General features: G+C 41.9%; 1 protein-coding gene across 1 annotated transcript in view; it reads left to right on the forward strand.

Moving 5' to 3' along the window:
• Positions 1 to 2,928: 2,928 nt before the first annotated feature.
• ZMAT4 (zinc finger matrin-type 4) overlaps positions 2,929 to 20,327 on the forward strand; it is a 756,701-nt gene continuing 739,302 nt past the window's right edge. Inside the window, exon 1 of the mRNA XM_072635103.1 lies at positions 2,929 to 3,066. The gene's annotated coding sequence lies outside the window, so the exon portion shown is untranslated. The remainder of the gene's footprint in view (positions 3,067 to 20,327) is intronic.

Here is a 20,327-nt window from a genome sequence, read left to right on the forward strand (position 1 = left end):
CAATAGCATTACAAGATCTAGTAATGAAAGAGACCTTACTTAGAGATCATCTAATCCAGTCTTCTCATTTTATAGATGATGAGACTGCAGAACAAAGCAGGGGAAATGATTTACCTAAAGTCACACAACAACTCCATTATTGTTCCCTGAATCCAACCTTTTGACCTTTACTAATGGGTAATACAGAGCACTGTCCAAATTCCCACATGTGTTTCTCTTCTGGAAGGAACAGAACAACTTCCCCCTCTTTTGTCCTTTTTAAAATGATGGGTGGTCCTCAGACCAGCCTGCTGTGGAGGGTAGTGGAAAAGAGAAGTGGACCTGGAGTGGGGAAAAGACCCTAGTCGGCATCTAGCATCTGCTACTTACTGGTTTTGTTGCCTTGAAGACATCATTAAGCCTCTCTGATCCCTCAATTTTTCACCTGTAGAGATAATAAGGTCTGTAATATCTTAGTTTTAGGGTAGTTATGAGGATCAAAAGAGATAATGTATATGTATTGGGGGCCAAAAGGTGAGCTGATTCTCCATGGCCCCCATCCTGCCCCTGCAGTCTGCAGGACCCTGGGTCACTTTCAATGGATCATAGAATGTGTTCTGGCTCAGTACCGAAGGACTCGGAGCTTTTTCATGACACAAAGTGGTGCTGCTTAAAAGGAAAGACTTTTTCTCTCTGTACCTTTGTCTCTTCCTCCCCCTTTTCTGAACATGTGGTGATCTCTGGAATGCTAACAACTTGCTCACTAGATCAGGGGAGCCCCAGTGAAGATCTCAAGGCTCTGACTGCTTCTTCTGCTTTGTCTTTCTTTGGCTAAACCTAACTGACCAAACAGCAATCATGAAATGGATGCTTCCAGGCTTAGGGGCAACCTTGTGAGTTTAAGAGATAGGCTCCATTACTGGAGATATCCTCCCAACAGAATTTCTAAAGACATCTAGCTGTCAAGTGGATAAGAAAGCTAGACCTGGAGTTAGGAGGCCTTGGATTAAAATCTGACCTTGGATACTAGCAGCATGAGGATGGGCAAGTCATTTAAACTCTCTGTCTCAGTTTCCTCGTGAAAAATGGGGATAAAAATAGTACCTGCCTCTCAGGGTAGGTGTGAGGATAACATAAGGTATTTGTGAAGCCCTTTGCAGACCTTAATGTGCTATATAAATGCTAGCTATTATTGTTATCATCATCATCATCATCATCCAGAAGACAAGCACCAATACAAGGTTGGGTGCAACCCCTGACCTGGCTTGCCAAAAGTCATCGACTTTGAGGGAACTGCTTTGACAATGAAAACCCAAGGCGAAAATAAATGTCTAATCAATAGTTCCAATAAAGGTTTAATGTTTTAAGTAAGTATCAACTTAGAAGAATATGACAGCAGTTATAAGTTATTGCTCATGTTTTAAGTTTTTGTCAGTGTGTACTTGTAAGTCTTTTGTGTTTTAAGTACTTCTTTTGTGTGGACATAAGGCAGATAAACACAGCACACTTGAGGGCTGCTGGCATGGGTTCACTCTTGATTTAGTCAGGCAGGAAAGGCACTAAGAAGGGGTTAATAATCTTACTTTATTCTAGTCTAGTTTTCTCAGAAGAGGATTGCTGATAACGGGAGCACAAACTCCTACAACATTCCCTAATTACCCTTCTCGCAGGGGCTGGCTAGAAGGGGGGGCAACTACCCCTACATCTGGATGGGGTCAATCGAAAGAGACTCACTTGTGAATATCTCCTAAATCCCCTTAAGTCTCAATGGGGGCTAGTTGAGGCAAACACAGATTCCCCCCAAGCTTTGATGGGGGCCTATCAAGGCACACATCTCATTCCAGCTTGTACACTCAATCCTAAGGTTCCCCCCAAGCCTCAATGGGGGCCAGTTGAGGCACATACTGCATTTGTGCATTCAACCCTAAGGGTTCCCCATTCAATGTCTAGTGGCCACCCGTTTTATAGGCCAACAGACAAAGAAGACATATCGTCAGCAACAACATCACAAGTTTGCATCATTTTGTCCCTGTATCTCACTGCGCAGCTGCAGTGGCTGTTTATATTATTCACCATTATATAACTATGCGCAAGTGTGGTGGAGATGTTTTGAACCATAACTGTGGGAACTCATATCTAGTATCTGGGAACCAGAGATTGTTATAAATTTGGATTCTGGGAAAAGGAACTCTGAGAAATAATAACAAAAATTCACTTTACACACACTAAAATCAATCTTACACTAAATTTCACCTTACATACAGTTAGAGAAGTAAATACCCAACATACCCTACATTAAGTACCTTTTGGAGACACCCTAGACTTGAGCCAAACCTAAGCTTTAGGAATATTCCTTGGATTTTGGGGGTACGTATATAAAAGGTTAAGGAGTTTGAGAAAGCCTAACTGACCCCTTTCCTTTTAGGGATCAGAGCATAGGTCCAGAACTAGGGGGTCCCCTGAGAAGGAAGGGTCCAATACCCCATCTCCCCCAAGCCCAGTGTATTATAAATATTAAAGCCAGGGCAATAGCAACCTGTGCCTGATTCTCACTTCCTGCAACTGGCTAGCCTTTGCTACCCTTTAAAGTGGCTAAGACATGGAGGGCTGGGGAGGTAAGAATATAGTCTTTGGCCTCCTGTCTCACTCTTCCCCATGGGCTTCCCATTTCCTGTCCATCTAGGTCTAGCCTATATCACCCTCCCTCCGTCCTCCTGATTCCAATCACACAAATTGGGGGGGGAGACAATGGGCAGTGAGCAGCCCCGGTAAAGGGTAGTATTTCATGCCTCTTTGAAAGTGGACTCTCCAGCCCTTCCCAGTTTTTGCAGCGTGGGCGGCCTCTGTGCTGCCTACAGGTTCAGCGAGATCCAGTGGTGAGTGTAAAGCAGTTGTGGAGAGTGTAGGCGGTTGGGCTGGAGGGGAGGTGGGCGGGATGGAGACTGCTTGTAAAAACTAGGAAACACTATGACAACAACAGCAGTGGTGTCAGGGAAGCAGGCTGGTAACTTGTCTGCAAACTCTGGATCTGAGATATGTGTGAAAGGGAAGAAGATGGGGTCTCCCTCTGATGGCCACAGAACTCTGGTAAGTCACTTAACCCTTTGGTGCCTCCATTTCCTCCTCTGTACATGGAGGTGGTTGGCCATGGATGACCTCCAAGGTCTTCCAGCTCTAACAATCTGAATCTGACTTCCCAAGACATACAGGCCACATTCTTGCTTCTTTCCTCTTTTATTTCTCTTCTCCCTGTCTCTTTACTTGCTCTTACTCCTCCCAACTTTACCCTAACCCTTACAATGTCTCACAGAACCACAGAATATTAGAGTGAGGTGTGGTAAATAAGGTGAACTTGGAAGCAGGAAGCCCAGTGTTTGAATACTGCCACAGACACTAATTATCTGCTCTGTAACCAAGGCCAGTCAGTAAACCTTTCTCAGCCCCAGTTTCTCCACCTGTAAAAGGGTAAATAAGAGCAATCGTAGCCCTTGCCTTACAGAGATTTTGTGAGTCTCCGAGGTGATATGTAAAAACACTTTGGAAACATCTGAAGGTGGAAGCTTGCTAAGAGGTCATCTCTTCCCATTCAGGGAAATGAAATGAAATAGGATCACAGGATTTAAAGCTGGAAGGACCGTAGATACCAGCTAGTCCAATCCTCCTATTTTACAGATGAGGAAACTGAGGCCTCAGAGACTTGCTAATAACAAGTAGTCACGAGGGAAAGCTCAGTTCCATCGCTCGCTTTTCATTACGCAGCCCACCTTGACCAGCTGGGACTAACTGGGGAAAAGAAAAAAAACCAGCAAAAACTCAGGCCCCCTCTGGAAGCGCTCAAAGGCAGGGCTCGTCAGATCAGGCCCGCTCCCTGGGGAGGCAGCCTCCAGCCCTGGCCGAGGACTCGGCGATGGGTTCCGAAAGGCTGCGGGATGCGCGGAACGCCCCGCTGCTCCCGAGGCATCGGGAAGGGCCGGGCAGGGGGAGCAGGCTGCGAGCAGCTTGCGCTCTGGGCCGCTGCGGCTGCTACCTGCTTCTGAGTATGCAGAGCATGTCGGCAGCAGCGCTGCTGGGGCGGGGGAGCTCGGGAAAAGACCGCGTCTGGTCCGCGGGGAGCCCCGCAGACTTGCTGCTTACTCTCCTGTGGACTGGCGGCTGTGTACCTGACCTGCTCAGCCCGGGCCTTCTCCTCAGCTCCAAGGGAGGGAGGAGGGATAAGGGTGCGTAACCCGGTTCTGTCAGGCTGCCAGCCTGTGTTCTCCTGGGCAGCCCTGGCCCAGAGCAAAACCTTGCGCATTTGGAAGGAGAAACCCGATTCAGCCCCAGCCTGCCTCTGCCCAGGGTGCTGCTGTTGGCCCCAAACTGGAGTGGGCTTCCCGGAAAGGGGCCCTAGGGTCCTGGTGTTCAGGCAGAGGGGATCCTGCTGGAGATGCAAATCCGAAAAGAGCTCTCTGATGTCACAAAGAACCTGGTGGAAAAGAAAGAAAGGGAAAGCAATTCTGTTTCGATCCCCTCCAAAGGAATGCATCAGCCTGCGCTCCCAGGGAGCCAGCCCCAGGAGGCATCGAACCCAGGGGTCCCAGCCCAGCAGACAGGGGGCATAATTGGGGGTTAGGAGGAGACTTGGAGTGCCAAGGACTCCCCTGTTTTTCTCTCGACTTGCCGTGGAATCGGTGGCTCGGCTGCAGACATGACAGGCAGAGTAATTATAAGAGGCAGCCTAGGCTCGTTGCAGTGGTGCAAACAAAAGCCCAGATAACTGGATCCTTTCCTCCCCCACCTTGCACCTGCTCGCATCTCTCCGTGGCTCGCAAATGCAGACGTTTGCTCCCCCAAAATACTGGGGGGAGGATGTGGGCCTTGAGATTTTGAAGAGTAGTTATTCCTACCTTCCCATTCTCCCCAACAAACAGCAGCACTGGAATCAGACAATTTGGGTTCAAAGCCCACCTCTGTGACCTAGGCCAAGTGAATTAACCTTCCTCGGTCTCAGTTTCCCTATTCGTAAAACGGAGGGCTTGGACTAGATGGCTTCTCATGTGCTTTGAAGCTCTAGATCTATGGTCCCCTCTTCCCAGTCTGAAAGGGAACTGTTTAAAGAAATTTTGTAAGAGGAGGTGACACTGGTTCCAATCTGTTGATTGTCAGCAGTGTACGCTGAGTACCTTTGAATTTACAAAGTGACCTTGGGAGAGTCCCTTTTCCTCTTTGGGTCTCACTATTCCTTAAATGAAGAGCTTGGTCTAGATAGTTTCCAAGAGCCCTCTGAGCTCTTACATTTTGTGATTCTAAGCCATTAATAAAAATTTCCCATCATCCAACTTCAACAAATCAACCCTAAAAAAGGGAAGAAGCATTTGATTCATGGCTTGCTTAAAATCATAGGGCTGGGTGCTTGGAGTTCACATAATTTACAATTTAATTTCCTTTGCTGACTTTAATATAATCGGTGGTTTAGAGTTTTAAAAACTTTTTAAAGGGATGATGACTTTCCATCCATCCATCATATGCCCTCCTGTGTGTTCCCGGGAGCTAGCAATCTATTTAAACCAGGTTACAGCCTGTATTGTAGTTTATCGTTACCTACTTGACTAAAAGTTTGATGAGGGAAGGAAACATTGGTTATGTTTATGTCATCTCTCCCTGTGCACCTAGCATAATACACCAGAGTTCAGTAAACCTTGGTTTGGTTTCTGATTTACAAGGGAGGTTCCTGATCCCTTCTGGAAGGCAATAATGTTACTGGTATAGGGAGACAATATGGTGAGGGAGGATATGTTTTGATCTTTATATTGGGTCTGCCACTTTCTTTTGTGTGGGCAAAGGCTTGGTGCACAATAACTGAAGAATTTCTGCTGCTTTAATTGAAAACTTTCAGTGACTCCATTTTCTGCTGACTAAAATTCCAGACTATTTAGCCTGGCATTCAAGGCTCTCTACCTACCTTTCCAGACTTGTCTTCCATTAGTCCCCTACATATGTTTCAGGTTTTAACCAAATAGTGAGTAGTCCCTGATTTGGCTGTTCTCTCTCTTCTCCTCAGAGAAGTTAAGTGACCCACCTATGGCCACATACCTAGTAAGTTTCAGGCCTCAGATATCACCCCGTGTATCCTAGTGACAAATTCAGTGTTTTTGAACTACTCCACACTAGCTCTTTCTGCTCTTAATTGGAGATTGTTGCATTTTGTTATTGTTTTAGTCAACATTTTTATCAGTTATTTGGATGAAGGGTTATAAAATGAAGTTTGGATGATAGAATGAGGATCCAGGAGGGTAGCAACAGGCTGGAAAGATTGAATTGAATTGAATTGAAAAATTGAATCTGATGGGGGTGGAGTTTAATGGGGGTAAATTCACTGTCCTAATCGAGTTCAGAACTCAATTGTTGTTTGTCCTTGGTTCTTGCAGAGGATCAATGACATTATGTATTTACTTTCAAGTGCTAGATAGATTCTTTTGTGAAAGTAAAATAGGCCATTTTTACCTCAATTCTTACCTAGCCTTTAAACACTGAATGGGTGTTGCCTCAGACAAACTGAGACCTGGGAAAGATGTTAGATTAAAAGACCAAGGTCCTCCACTGCATCCTGAGCCATTGGTAATTCTCCTGATCTATCTATCTATCTATCTATCTATCTATCTATCTATCTATCTATCTATCTATCTATCTATCTATTTATCTATCTATCTATCTATTTATCATCTATGTATGTATATATTATGTGTATATATATATATATATATATATATATATATATATATATATATATATATATATATATATGTGTGTGTGTCTTGCCACTGGACTTTCATGACTCTGGAGGAGAGAGTGAGGCTGATGACTTTGCACAGTTCTGACTCACTTAAGTCAGAATTCAGCTGCACAGGTGGAAGACCAAGGAGGCATGGCTATACAGGTGCTGGTAAGGGAAAAACCCAGAATGTTGTAGAGAGATTTTCTATTTGTAATATGATCTGAATTCCATGTTCCAAGTTTACTTGCAATTCAAAGATTCTGTGAGAAGTCCTCAAGACTCTGTAAGAAGTCCTCAATACCTAAAGGAAATACTCTTTGATGATGGAATTTCAGACATTTTGAAAGTAAATGAAAGACACATTTCTCACTAGGGAAGTGTGGTGTCTCTCAATACATCGTAGGGATCTGCTTACTCTGCCTACTTAGGATAATTTTAACAACATCCCATGATGGTGCTTGAGCTTCTGTACCCATGGCTCAGAAAACCAGTGGATTAAGGCACCCAATGATAATTCTTCTAGGTTGGAAATAGATTCTTCTTTAAATTTTCACATGGATAATTAGGTGGGGACCTGAAGAGCTACCTCTTGGGATTCAGTGAACTGACGGAACCCATCTGGGTCTTGTTTAATGTAGAATAAAGGATATAGAGCTGAGAGTGAGAAGTGAGTAGTCTAGCTTCAGGGAATAGTTGTGTGACCTTGGGTAAGTTAGTTTTCCTCTTGAGCCTCAAATTCCTTACACATAAAAAAGGAGTGGAGATAATATAATTTCTGTTTTTGATAGAACAACTTTAGCTTTATTTTTGTTGGGTTCCAGGATACCGCCTGAACTTCCCAGATATCTCCAGCTATAAATTTACTTCAGTGGTGTCAAATTCAAATAGAAATGAATCTCTGGAATCTTAGAAAATTACAAATTAGCATTATCTGTGTTGCATTACATTTTTAGTTATTTTGTCCAATTACATTTTAATCTGGTTTGACAGTACTGTAGACATTTGCAGACATCTTGTGACCAGATGGCCCAGGAGTTTAACACCTTTGCTCCCTCATTCCTTCCCCCTCTTTTCTAACCTCACTTTATGTGTTGCTTACCTCTTTTGGAATGTAAGATCCTTAAGGGCAAGGTTCTTGCTTGTTTTTATTTATATATTCGCAGCACAAGCCTTAGCACATATTTAGGGCAGTGTTTGGCACACAGCAAACTTTCAATAATTGTCCTCTTCCATCCCCCCCTTTCTGTCTCAGTTTCTCTCTTCTTCTATCCCTCCTCTCTATCAGCTCTAAGAATGTATATTCCTCCAGCTCTGTGATATTAGCCCTAGGTGGCGATAGTCTTCATATGGGGATGAAGAATGAATAGCAGCTCGTTCCATTTTGGACAGCTCTATCTGCTAGGCAGGTTTTCCTTCCCTCAAGACTAAATGTGACTCTGTAGCTGTCACCCAGTGCTCCTTATTCTGCCCTCTATAGGTGATCATTCATCTTATGTCTTCAAATATTTAAAGACATCTATGAGATCCTTCTATCTTTTCTTCTCCAGGCTAAATAACCCCAGTTTCTTCACTAGATCTTAATATGGCATAGTTTCCATTCTCTTCACTCTTTTGATGCCTTCTCCTGGTCATATGCTATAAAATTTCATTTTCTTAGGTTATATCTATCATCCTAGTCTATCATGATCTTTAAAGATTTAAACTCTGTTTTTCTATGTTAGCTTTCTTTCAGGTTTGGTGTAATAAACAAACTTTACAAGCATGCCATCTATGCCTGTGCCCAAGTCATTAATAAAATTCTTAAACCTTAAGTGGTGAAGGAGAGATGTCAGGACCTGCCAGTAGAGATCTCCTTCCAAAATGCTACCTCCCCACATTGTGTCTTGTCATTCACTTTGTTCCAACTCCACCATAATATAATATTAAAAGAGAGACCTGAAGCTCCTTAACATATAACCAAGAGATAATTTCCCTATGAGCTCTCAAGTTACTGCTAGCAAGTAAAACTCTTAAGTCCCAAATCCATAAGCCACAAGAAGGAAGCATGATGGAGAGCATTTGGAAGACTATCAATGGAGGAAGAAACAAGAAATGATATTATGGGAGTATACTAGACTACCTGGACGGAAAGAAATAGACCAGAAGTTTAGGAAAGACCAAAAGTTGGCATGGAGGTATCTGGTATATTTGGAAATCTGCCAAAAGAAGATAGGTTGATACTTTTACTGTTTGCTTTAATGATCATTTGATTTTTCAAAATTGAGAGGAAGCAGCAAAAGAAAGCACAAGTCTGGACCTAATTCTATCCAACAGAAAGGAACTGGTTACTCAAATAGAAATGATGGGAACCTTGGGAGGAAGTGACCACTCCATCTTTCAATTCATGCCAGAGAAGAAGTAGATTGGGAAGTTTGTCATGGAGCATAGAATTAGGTAGAGCATATTCCAAAGAGTTCAGAAAACGAATAATAGTATCTTAAGACATAAAATTCTCTAGGAGAAGATACAACTATTTCAAGGATGAAATACTTAGAACACATAAAAAGTAGATCCTAATCAGGATGGAACAGGGCAATTGTTTAAAGGCATAGATGTGGATGAACCGAGGACTTGAAATACTTCAGATTTTAAAATGGCATATAAAAACAGAAATAAGAGATGGTAAAAGAAGAATGAAGACAAGGACACCATGCTCCTTTAGAAAGAATATCAGGAACAATCCATTTCAAAATGAGTAAAACCTATCAATGAATACAAAAAGCAACAAGGGTGGGGTTTTTTTTTTTGTTGTTGTTGTTGAAAACAGGAAGGATCAAAAAAAGCCTGGATCACTTATAGTGGTTGGTATGAGGATAATGAATAATAGAAAACAGAAATAAGGTTTACATGAAAGAGCCCACAAGCTATAGACAAATAAGCTTGATGTCAATTCCTAGCAAATTCTAGGACATATTATTAATGTTAAGTATTCTGAGTATTTAGAGAAGGAAGCAATGAGAATAAAGAGTCAAGATGGCTCAGTCAAAAACAATTCATGGGAGGCTAATCTCATTTTCTTTTTAAAAACATAACTGACTTTTACATAGTGCTTTGAAGTTTTCCAAGTCCTTTCGTACAATGTCTCCTCTAAGCCTCACTACGCTACCATGAGGAGTAGGTATTACAGGTAATATCATCCCTACTTTATAGATGAAGAAACTGAGCCTCCGTGAGATCTGTGGTCACAGCAATTAAGTATCAGAGAACTGGACTAAATCTGTAGATAAGAGTAATGTGAAAATCACATCAGCAAGCATAATTAAACTCTTACTATGATCTAGGCACTGTGTTAAACGCTGGAGAGTCAAAGAAAGGCAAAAAAAAGGTGTCTGCCCTTTCTCGGTGAATGAGCTAGAAGAATCCCACATCCTAACTGGGGAGACAATATACAAACAATTCTGGACAAACAAGGTTAATCTATATTTATTTTCATAAATTTATTTATTTATTTTTAGTTTTCAACATTCTGTTCCATAAGATTTTGAATTCCAAATTTTCTCCCCATCTCTCCCCTCCCTCACCTCAAGAAGGTGTGTAATTTGATATAGGCTTTACATAGACAATCGTATTAAAACTATTTTCATGTTTGTCATATTGTGAAGAATTAGAACTAATAGAAGAAACCATGAGAGAAAAGAAACAAACAAAAAAAAGAGAACAAATAATATGTTTTGATCTCCATTCAGACTCCATAGTTCTTTTTTTCTGGATGTGGACAGCATTTTCTGTCATGAGTCTTTTTGGAGTGGACAAACAAGGTTTCTACAGGAAAAGTTGGAGATAATCTCAGCAGGAAGGCACTAATATTAAAGAGGAACAGGAAAGGCTTTTTTCAGAAGGTAGGACTTTAGCTGAGACTTGAAAGAAGCTAAGGAAGTCAGGAGTCAGAGACAGAGGAAGAGCATTTGAGACATGGGAGACACTCAGTACAAGTGTCCAGAGTCGAGATGGAGTGTCTTGTTTGAGGAACAACAAGAGACCAGTGTAACTGGATCTCCAAATACATGGTGGTAGAGGTGGGGAGTAAGAAGGTTAGAAAAGTCATAAGGAGTCAGGTTATAAAGGACTCTAAAAAACATAAGTGTAGTAGATTTGGATTTCAGCAAGGCATTGAAAATATCACTAATGCTATCCTCATAGATAAGAGGAATAGATATGGAATTATGCATTTAGAGACCTTAGAGGCCACGTAGTTCAACCCTCTAAGTTTGTTGATGAAAGGAGGTCCAAAGATTGGACCTGGAGTCATTCAGCTGGAAAGTACAAGGGGCAAGTAAGGATATGAAAGCAGTTGTTCCTGATTCAAAGTCTAGTCTATTAACCATAGCACCTGATTAGAGAAGAATATTCTTTTTGGTGGAGCTGGAACAAAGTGAATGACAAGACACAATGTAGGGAGGTAGCATTTTGGAAGGAGATCTCTACTGGCAGGTCCTGACATCTCTCCTTCACCACTTAAGGTTTAAGAATTTTATTGATGACTTGGACACAGGCCTAGATAACATGCTTGTAAAGTTTGTTTATTACACCAAACTTGGAAAGAAAGCTAACATGTAGAATAACAGAGTTTAAATTTTAAAGATCATGATAGACTAGAATGATAGACATAACCTAAGAAAATGAAATTTCATAGTATATGACCAGGAGAAGGCATCAAAAGAGTAAAGGAAATGGAAACTATGCCATATTAAGATCTAGTGAAGAAACTGGGGTTATTTAGCCTGGAGAAGAAAAGATAGAAGGATCTCATAGATGTCTTTAAATATTTGAAGACATATTATAAGAAGAATGATTACCTATAGAAGGGAGAATGAGGAGCACTAGGTGACAGCTACAGAGTCACATTTAGTCTTGAGGGAAGGAAAACCTGCCTAGCAGATAGAGCTGTCCAAAATGGAATGAGTTGCTGTTCATTCTTCATATCCCCAAAATTTCTAAGTAGAGATAGGATGACTACTTGTCAGTGATGCTGCAGAGGAGAAAACTGGTGGTTATAGGTTTGGGGAGGAGAGATATTCTTGGAACAGGAAAGAACCTGAATAAAGACTTAGAGATAAGACAGCAGGCAAAAGTGTGTTTTAGTGGAGTGGGCAGAGCAAGTAGAGAAAAGTCCAGCTTGGCTGGAGCACAAGCTTGTAGGTTCACCATCTTGGGACAGTTTTGTTTGATTTTTATTTACTCATTTCAAAGAATGCAAGTAAGAGGCAGAGATGGCATGCCCTGGCAAAGTGGCAACGTGAGTAACTTAGCACTTAATGATTTTACTTTAACTGGGAGTTGATTAAGTTTTCAAAGTTAGAGACAATGTCAGATCTGTAAGCAAACATATTTGATGGCTGTTCTGAGGCCAGTTCGCATTCTTAGCTATAATTCCCTTGTTATACAATCAAAGCCCAAAGCCTCTGAGTCCAGTCCTCTCTTGGAGGTGTTCCCATAAGGAGCATGAAGGCATCTGTCCTGGGCATTCCCAACCAAGGCAAAACCTCCCGAAGGTCAGTATCTAACTGGTCCATATTTCTTAGGAATTTAAGACTGTAGGATCATGAAATTAGAACTGAAAGTACATTATATAGATAAGGAAACTGAGGCCCATTGAGGTGAAATGGCTTCCCCTGGGTCACATGAGTAGGAAGTTGCCTAAGTTTGAACCCATATCCTCTAGCAACATGTATAGTTATTTGCAGTCATGTCCTACTCTTCTGACCCCATTTGGGATTTTCTTGGCAAAGTTACTGGAATGCTTTGCCATTTCCTTCTCCAGCTCATTTGACAGATGAGGAAACTGAGGCAAAAAAGAATTAAGTGACTTTTCTAGGCTCACACAGCTAGGGAAGTATCTGAGGACAGATTTGAACTCAGGTCTTCTTAACTCTAGACCTAGCTCTATTCACAGCACAGTCAGCATCATTTTCACTATCCCACATAGCCTTTTGACTTTGGTACCCTGGCTGGTATCTGTCTTTTTATCTAGGGCAATACCACTTGAGCAGGCCCTATCTTTATCTCTGCTTCCATGTGTGAACTCTGTGTATATTCATTCCCTTTTCCTTTTCATATGGGCAAGCCTGAGTAGTGCTGGTGTCCCTCTTCTCTCATACCAGCAAGTATGAGGGGAGGAGCCATTCACAAAACCCAGATCTTTCAGCTGCCAGAAGAGAGGAAATAGAGGTATTCTTAGCTGAGTGCCATAACTCAGACATCTCCCCTTCACATTCAGCTTAGAATCTCATTTTCATCTTTTTTTTTTCCTCACCACCTAAGCTCTGGAACTTTGTATGTGCACCACCTGCCCTAGAATGACAATTTATATATGCAAACCACTTTGTTAAGCTCAAAGCTCTATTTAAGCTAGGCATGTACAGAGGAAGTATAATATAATATAGTGTATAGTGTGTTGGGCTTGATGTCAAGGGTCTGGTACCTTGGCAAGAATTCATTGTTATTTAGCTGTTTTTCCATCATGTCTGACTCATCGTGACCTCATTTTGGGGTTTTCTTGGCAAAAATACTAGAGTGCTTTGGCATTTCCTTCTCCAGCTCATTTTACAAATAAGGAACCAAGGCAAACAAGGTTAATGGGCTTGCCCAGCCTCACACAGCTAGTAAGCTTCTGAAACCAGATTTGACTCAGGAAGATGAGTTTTCCTGACTCCAGGCTTGGTACTCTGTGCACTATGGTGTCACCTAACTGCCCAAAACTCGCTGACAGATAGTCAAAAGCAAGATGGAAACATGGGTGATGGTGGTGGTAGAAGAGAATACAAGAACTGCGGCCCATTCATCTTTACATATGGCACAGTGCTTGCCTCCTCCCACCTCTACACATTTAAATGCTCACTTGGAATGGACAATTCCCATATTTCCACCTGTTAAAATCATTCCTTTCTTTTAAGACCCAACTCAGGTGCCACCTTCTCCATGACACCTTCCTCGATTCTTTCTGGTTTCTCTGATCTCTAGCATTCATTTAATTACTTTTTCATTTTTTAAATTTTTATTTCTGTATGTGTTATCCTCCATATTGGATGTAAGATCCTAGAGAGGCAAGAATATCTTCTTTCATCTTTTTTTGTTTTTTAATCTTCAGCACCTACAACAGTGACTGGCACATGATAGAAGCTTGGTGTTTGTTAATTGCATACATTACTGTGAAGCAGGAAGAAAAGGGACCTGGTAAGGGGAGATGGAAGGGCACCAAAGCCAAATTCCCCCCTAATTTCCATTTTTTTCCCAGAGCCAGTCCTGGGTCGAGCAGTAACAAATGTATCATCTGGAGGGCAAACTGGTGTGACCTCATAAAGGCAGAAGGAACCTAAAATATTTAGAAGCACTAATGCCTTTATGAGAGCAGAACTAGTCTTCTTTTGGATAGGAATTCAATTATTCAATAGGTCAGGAGCTCCTGGGGGTCTCAGCAGAAGGAACAGGGAGTGCTGAGCAAACTACCTGCTCTGGTACACAAGAAAGGAAGAGCAATGAATGCCTGGCAGTCAGGGAGCTTCAGGGACTGAGGACTGCCCCTTCTGCTCCTTTAGTAGGTACAGGTACCAATGCTCTCTTTATAATCTTGAGATTCCATCGTGTGTCCCTGTGATCTGTGCTATTTTGTATGATGGTGACTGTGTGTTTCCTCAAAGTCAAGCATGTGACTAGCTGAAAACCAAGTGGGATTTCATTTAGAGTTATAGTGTCCAGGAACAGAGAAGTGATAGCCCCACTCTATTCTGGTCAAACTTACAATGGAGTCACTGTATTTAGTTGTGGAGGTCACATTTTAAAAGTCATGTTGACAAACTGGAGAATGTCCAGAGGAGGGTAGTCAAAAGGTAAGAAGATTTCAGGGATATACTGGAGCCAGCTTGAACTGACTCTAGGGAGCTGATTGTTAAATTTTCTATGTGAACATTTGCACAATGGAAACTGGTAAATGCTACTATAACAGGGCTTGATTTTTGAATCTGTTGACTATCTCTAGACAAGAAGGTCAGCAAACTATGACCAGGGAACCAAATCTGCCTGCAGCTAGGTTTTATATATCCCATGAAATGATTTTCACATTTTAAATAAAGATTTATTGTATTTTAAAATGTGAAAAATAAAGAATTCTAAGCTCTTAGCTATACAAAAACTGGCTGTAGCCAGACTTGGCCCAAGGTCCATAATTTGCTGACCCATGGTGTAGATTTAAGAAATTTTGGAAAAAATGTTAACAATGCAAATTAAACTTGAAAGTGTGTCATAACACTTTTTTGGTGGAGAGGGAGGAGAATCAGTTGTTAAGCATTTAACCAGCATGTTTCTGATTGTAGACCATATCATATGAAGATAGTTTGGAGAAATTAGGAATGAAGAACATGATACTAGCCATCAACTATGTGACTATTCTGTAGAAAAGAGAATATCTCTATCTCTATATTACATATAAGCCTTGATCCCAGAGGACAGGATCAGGAATGGGTAAGAAGAAGCAGATTTTGACTTGATGTAAGGAAAGAATCCCTAACAGTAGATCTTTCCAAAAAGAGAATGGGTTTCCCGATGAGGTAATGAGTTCCCTGTCATTCAGGGTGTTTAAGTAGAAGTTAGTCACTTATTGGAGAGGGTGTAGAAGGAATTCTTTAAAAAAAGCTTAGGTAAGATGACCCTTGGGGTCTCTTCCTTCTCTGAGATTCCAGCATTCCATCATAAGCACTTGTCATGAAAGTTCAGCTGGTTTCTCTTCATCATGTCTGCATCCAATTCAGTCTAGGATTTGATTCAAGGCAGATGTGGGAAGCATTTGTGTGCTTGTTTAGTTGTTCATCCTTCATATCTGCTTCTTGCAGCTACCATAATGAAGCTAGACTGGGGAACTTTCTTGAATTTAAGGTGATTTTGAACTTTAGCATAGGTTATCATCACACACACACTCACACACACACACACATGCACACACACGCACAAATCTTATTTTCCTTTCCCTGTGAAGTATTGCTGTCTGTTACCATAGGCTGTAGAGACAGACATCTCATTACCCTGAGGGTCCTCCAAGGCCAACTGTCATATAATGCCAGGCCTAGAGGCCTGTGGGCTACCCGAGTCTTCTTACCTCACCTCCGAGGTCTTCGGTTGGCCAAAACCGGATGCTCATATGAGAGAAAGGACGTTCCAGAGTCGAACAAGGGTTGAGCTTTATTTCAGGGTCTCGGTTACAAGTGCAGGGGGGTCTTCCTTAGGAGGAAGAGGGGAGATTTCCTAAGGAGGCTAGGATCTTAAGGGATTGGAAGTAGAAGTACAAGCGGGGAGAGAGGGGGAGGGGAGAGAGGAAAGAAGAAAAGCGGAACCTACTGTCCTCTTGGCTCCTCATGTGCTAAGAGAGCTTTCAGGCTTCCTCAATCCTACTTAACCTTCAGCCGCATAGTTTGCATCTGAATACCGTGCTGTTAGGTAACTAGGTGTGCCCAGATCCGGGACAATCTCGAGGGCGGGGAGATCTCTCTCCCATCACGTTTCTCACGGGAAGAGGCGGAATTACTCGAGATAGCTCGGTTCACCTCGATTCCCTGCCGTTTCCTGGGGGGGTCTCGTGAGAGCTCTAAGATTTAGAAGCTCCCACCTTTACCCGCCCGAGACTGTCCACACGGAATTGAGCTTCCAATCCCAACAACATAACATTATTCTGACCACCCTTTCTCTGCCCAGACAATGCAATGCAAAACCTTTCCATCTAATCCATGTGATAACCTGGAACAGCTAGGGTTCTGGGCTCTTCTTCCTTAAACTGCTTTCCTGTGGGATGAAAATTTAAAACATACACACAAAGATTTTTCTGTATGTCTAGGGGATGGGGGAAGAAAGTAGCCTGCAAACCTTTTGGCAATATTGTTACATTAGCACAGGAGTTCTTAGTCTGGGGTCCCCAAGGGGATCGTGGATAAATTTCAGGGAATTCATAAGTTTAAATGAGAAGAAAATTGCATCTTTGTTTTCACTAACCTCCAGTTGAAGTTTTCCTCCAATTATTTAAAGCATTATTCTGAGAAAGGGTCCATCAGCTTCCCCTGACTGCCAAAAGGATCTTTGACATAAAAAGGTTAAGAACCCCTGCATTAAGTTGGGGAGTCCCTGATCAATTTGGTTAGTTCCCCCACTCCCAATAATGAGATTAAGCTGAGGAAAGCCATTGTTTGAAGGCATCTGGATGGGCAATTCCTTTTGAGAGTGTGGGGCATGTGCCAAGGATGCCTTGGCGAGAAGACTTGGGGAATGCCTGGTGATCAGCTGCCTGGGACAGATGCTTGTCAGAGAAGTGTCCTTCCCCATGGTTTATAAAAGTGAGCTGACAGATCAGCTCAGTCTTTCTCTCTGATGATACTTTCATTTTATCCTGCTCAGAAGATGGACCTGCATACTGAGACTGGGGGGCTGTGCTAATGTACAGTTTCCACTCCTCTGTGACAGAAAATGGCTGCCTTGGGGCAAGAGTACATAGGCACTGTAGGTGCTTGCCTGTGGCTTGAGATGAGAGCTCTTGGGAATGGATTTTCCCAGTCTGAGATGATAGCCAGGACATTTCCTGCAGAAACAGACATGGACAGGTTTATTCAGCCTGAGAGGAGAGTCCCAGCCTTGGGAGTGAAATCAACAAGAGTTTAGAAATTAGATTTTCTATTGAGAGAAGGGGATTTCCTCTTGCAGTGTGCTCCTTGGAGAAAGAAGACATCTACCTGGTTGCTGAACAGCATCCTACTGGAGAATAAAGCCAGTGAATCACTAATACAGTATAGTTCTTTCTCAACTCGATGCTCAGTCCTGTTGACTTTTTCTCATGCTTTTGTCTCCTTTTCTGCTCACATACTCACCACCCTCTTTCAATCCTTTGTCACCTCTTGCATGGACTCCAAGCTTCTAGTCTTTTTCCTCTCCAAGACAATCCCCAAGCAGTTGCCAAAATCACCACTCTAAAGTCTGAACAAGTCACTCCCTTGCTCAAGAAATCTCAGTAACTTCCTGTTGCTTCTAGAATAAAATAACCTCATCTTGGTATTTTAATACCTTTCAGAGTTTCACCTCAGCCTGCCTTTTTAGGATTATTGTATAATATGTCCTTCATTCACTCTGTGTCATATCCAAGTTTGGTACAACATCTCCTGCCTCCAGGAATTTGCCCAGGTTACCCCGCCATGTCTGGATTGTACTTCCTCCTTCTCTCTGAGTCTTTAGCTCCCCTCAAAGATAAGCTCACATGCCATCTCATACCAGAAGCCTCTCCTTCTCCAACAGCTTGTTAGTGCTTGTTTTTTCCCCCTCCTCATCTTGCCATCTCTGTGCTTATGGACTTACACACTATATCTCCCTAATGGAATGTACCCTATTGAGGGCAGTAACCAGTTTTCATTTTGTTCTTGTATCCCCAGCATTCTAATGGGGGCAGGGGGGAATTCTAATGTAAACTCCTTGAGGATTGGGACTGTCTTTTTGCTTGTATTTCCATTTCCAATACTTAGCACAATGCCTAGGTCCTAGGACATAGTAAGTGCTCTTTTAATATTTGTTACCTACATAACTACTCAGCACTTGACACAGTATTTTGCACACAGTAGGTGTTAGCTTGTCAGATTGATTTGGGGTTGGCTATTGAGGAAACTCAGAGTCTGTTCTGTTGGAGATTGGCAATGGTTCAGGGTTCAAGAGTATTTTGGTATGGGAGAAAATCACTGGAATTGGAGTCAGAATATCCGGGCTCCATTTTTGGCTCTACCACTCTCTAGATTAGTGACCTTGGACAAATGATGTCAAGCCTCAGTTTCCTTGTCTATAAAATGGAGATAAATAATACTCATAATAACTATTGCCCAACATTGTTATCAAGAATTGCCTTGTAAATTCTAATGTATTATATAAATATGGATTATTATTGAGAGTTTCACTGAAGTGGAATGAGAACTGAGTAGGGGTAAGAGTAATAAGTACAGTGATAGTAAAAATAACAGCTAGCATTTATATAATTTCAAGGTTTGCAAAGCACTTTGCAAACATTCTCTCATTTGATCCTCACAGCAACTCCAGGAAGTCATTGCTATCCCTGTTTTACAGATGAGGAAACTGAGGCAAGCAATGGTTAAGTGACTTGCTCAGGGTTAAATAGCTAATTAAGTGTCTGAGGCTAGATTTTTAACTTGGGTCTTCCCAACTCCAAATCCAGCACTCTTCTTTGCCACTTAGTCTTAATCCCAGTCCGGCCATTTGTGACCTTGGGTAAATCATTATACTTCTGTAGGTCCTTAGTTTCTTGGTGTGAAAAATGGGAGCAATAATACTATTGTATTATCCATCTCAAAGGATTACGATGAGGAAAGCACTTTGTAAAGTTCTACAGAAGCTCCATCAATTCTTACTGTCATCATACTGATTTGTGGGACGGGAGCAGAGGAAACATCCAACATTTATGTAGTGCTGAATTGGCACTGAGGAGGTTAGACAGTCTCAGGGTTTGGAGACTAAAGCATCAGCTCAATAAAACTCTGCAGTATTTGCTTCCCCATGAACTTGACCCAATGTCATATTCAAACCCATCCGCTGAGTCAGTCCAGACTGCTGGTGTTAGGGTAGCAGCTGCTGTTTTCTCCACTCTGAAAGGTGTCAGGAGGCAGGCATCTGAACATTTTACCCTTCACAGACTGCAGCAATGCCCTCTGCATTCTCCAGGGTTTAGCTTAAAGTGCTAAGAGGCCAAACCTGGAAAGATCTGGGCACAATAAGAGCCCTGAAATAGAACGTATCAAATTCAAGAAAAGGTGTCATTGTATCTTGGTCAACATACTGTAATGTTCATGATAGTCACTGCCAATAAATGATCATGGATTTAGACTTGGAAAGGGTCATCTGCTCTCACCCCTTCCTTTTGGTTGTAGAAATGGAACCTCACAGGAGTGAAGGAACTTGCTCAATGTCCTTCTGCTAATGAAGAGTAGAGTTAAGACCTGGATCCACATCCTTGGACTCAATGTCTTGGGCTTTTCCATGCTTTCTACAGCATGCTATCTCTACATTGAAGGATATGGGATCTGATTGATGTGAGCATGCTTTTTTAACAGTGTAGGTTACAAACTTTCCACCTTGTTATTCTGTGCAACTCCTATCCATGACTTCTATGGTGGATGGGAGGCAGAGGAGTGATTTCCTAGGAGGTCTTCTTCCGGATCTCCTGACATTGTAGAGTACATAGGCTTCTAATTGGCTATCCCTTTTTCCAACTACATCACACGCATACACACACACACACACACACACACGCACATCTATCTATCTATCTATCTATCTATCTATCTATCTATCTATCTATCTATCTATCTATCTATCTATCTACCTACCTACCTACCTACCTACCTACCTATCTATCTATCTATCTATCTATCTATCTATCTATCTATCTATCTATCTATCTATCGAGAAAGCAATCTATCTATCTATATCTGGCATATATATCATATATTTATATAGTTACACACATAGTTATAACTGCATTCTTTTTTTTAATATTTGTATTTCATTTGTTTTGACAAAGCAGACACAT

This window comes from Notamacropus eugenii, chromosome 1 (assembly GCF_028372415.1).
Source record: "Notamacropus eugenii isolate mMacEug1 chromosome 1, mMacEug1.pri_v2, whole genome shotgun sequence".
Taxonomy (NCBI): Eukaryota; Metazoa; Chordata; class Mammalia; order Diprotodontia; family Macropodidae; genus Notamacropus; species Notamacropus eugenii.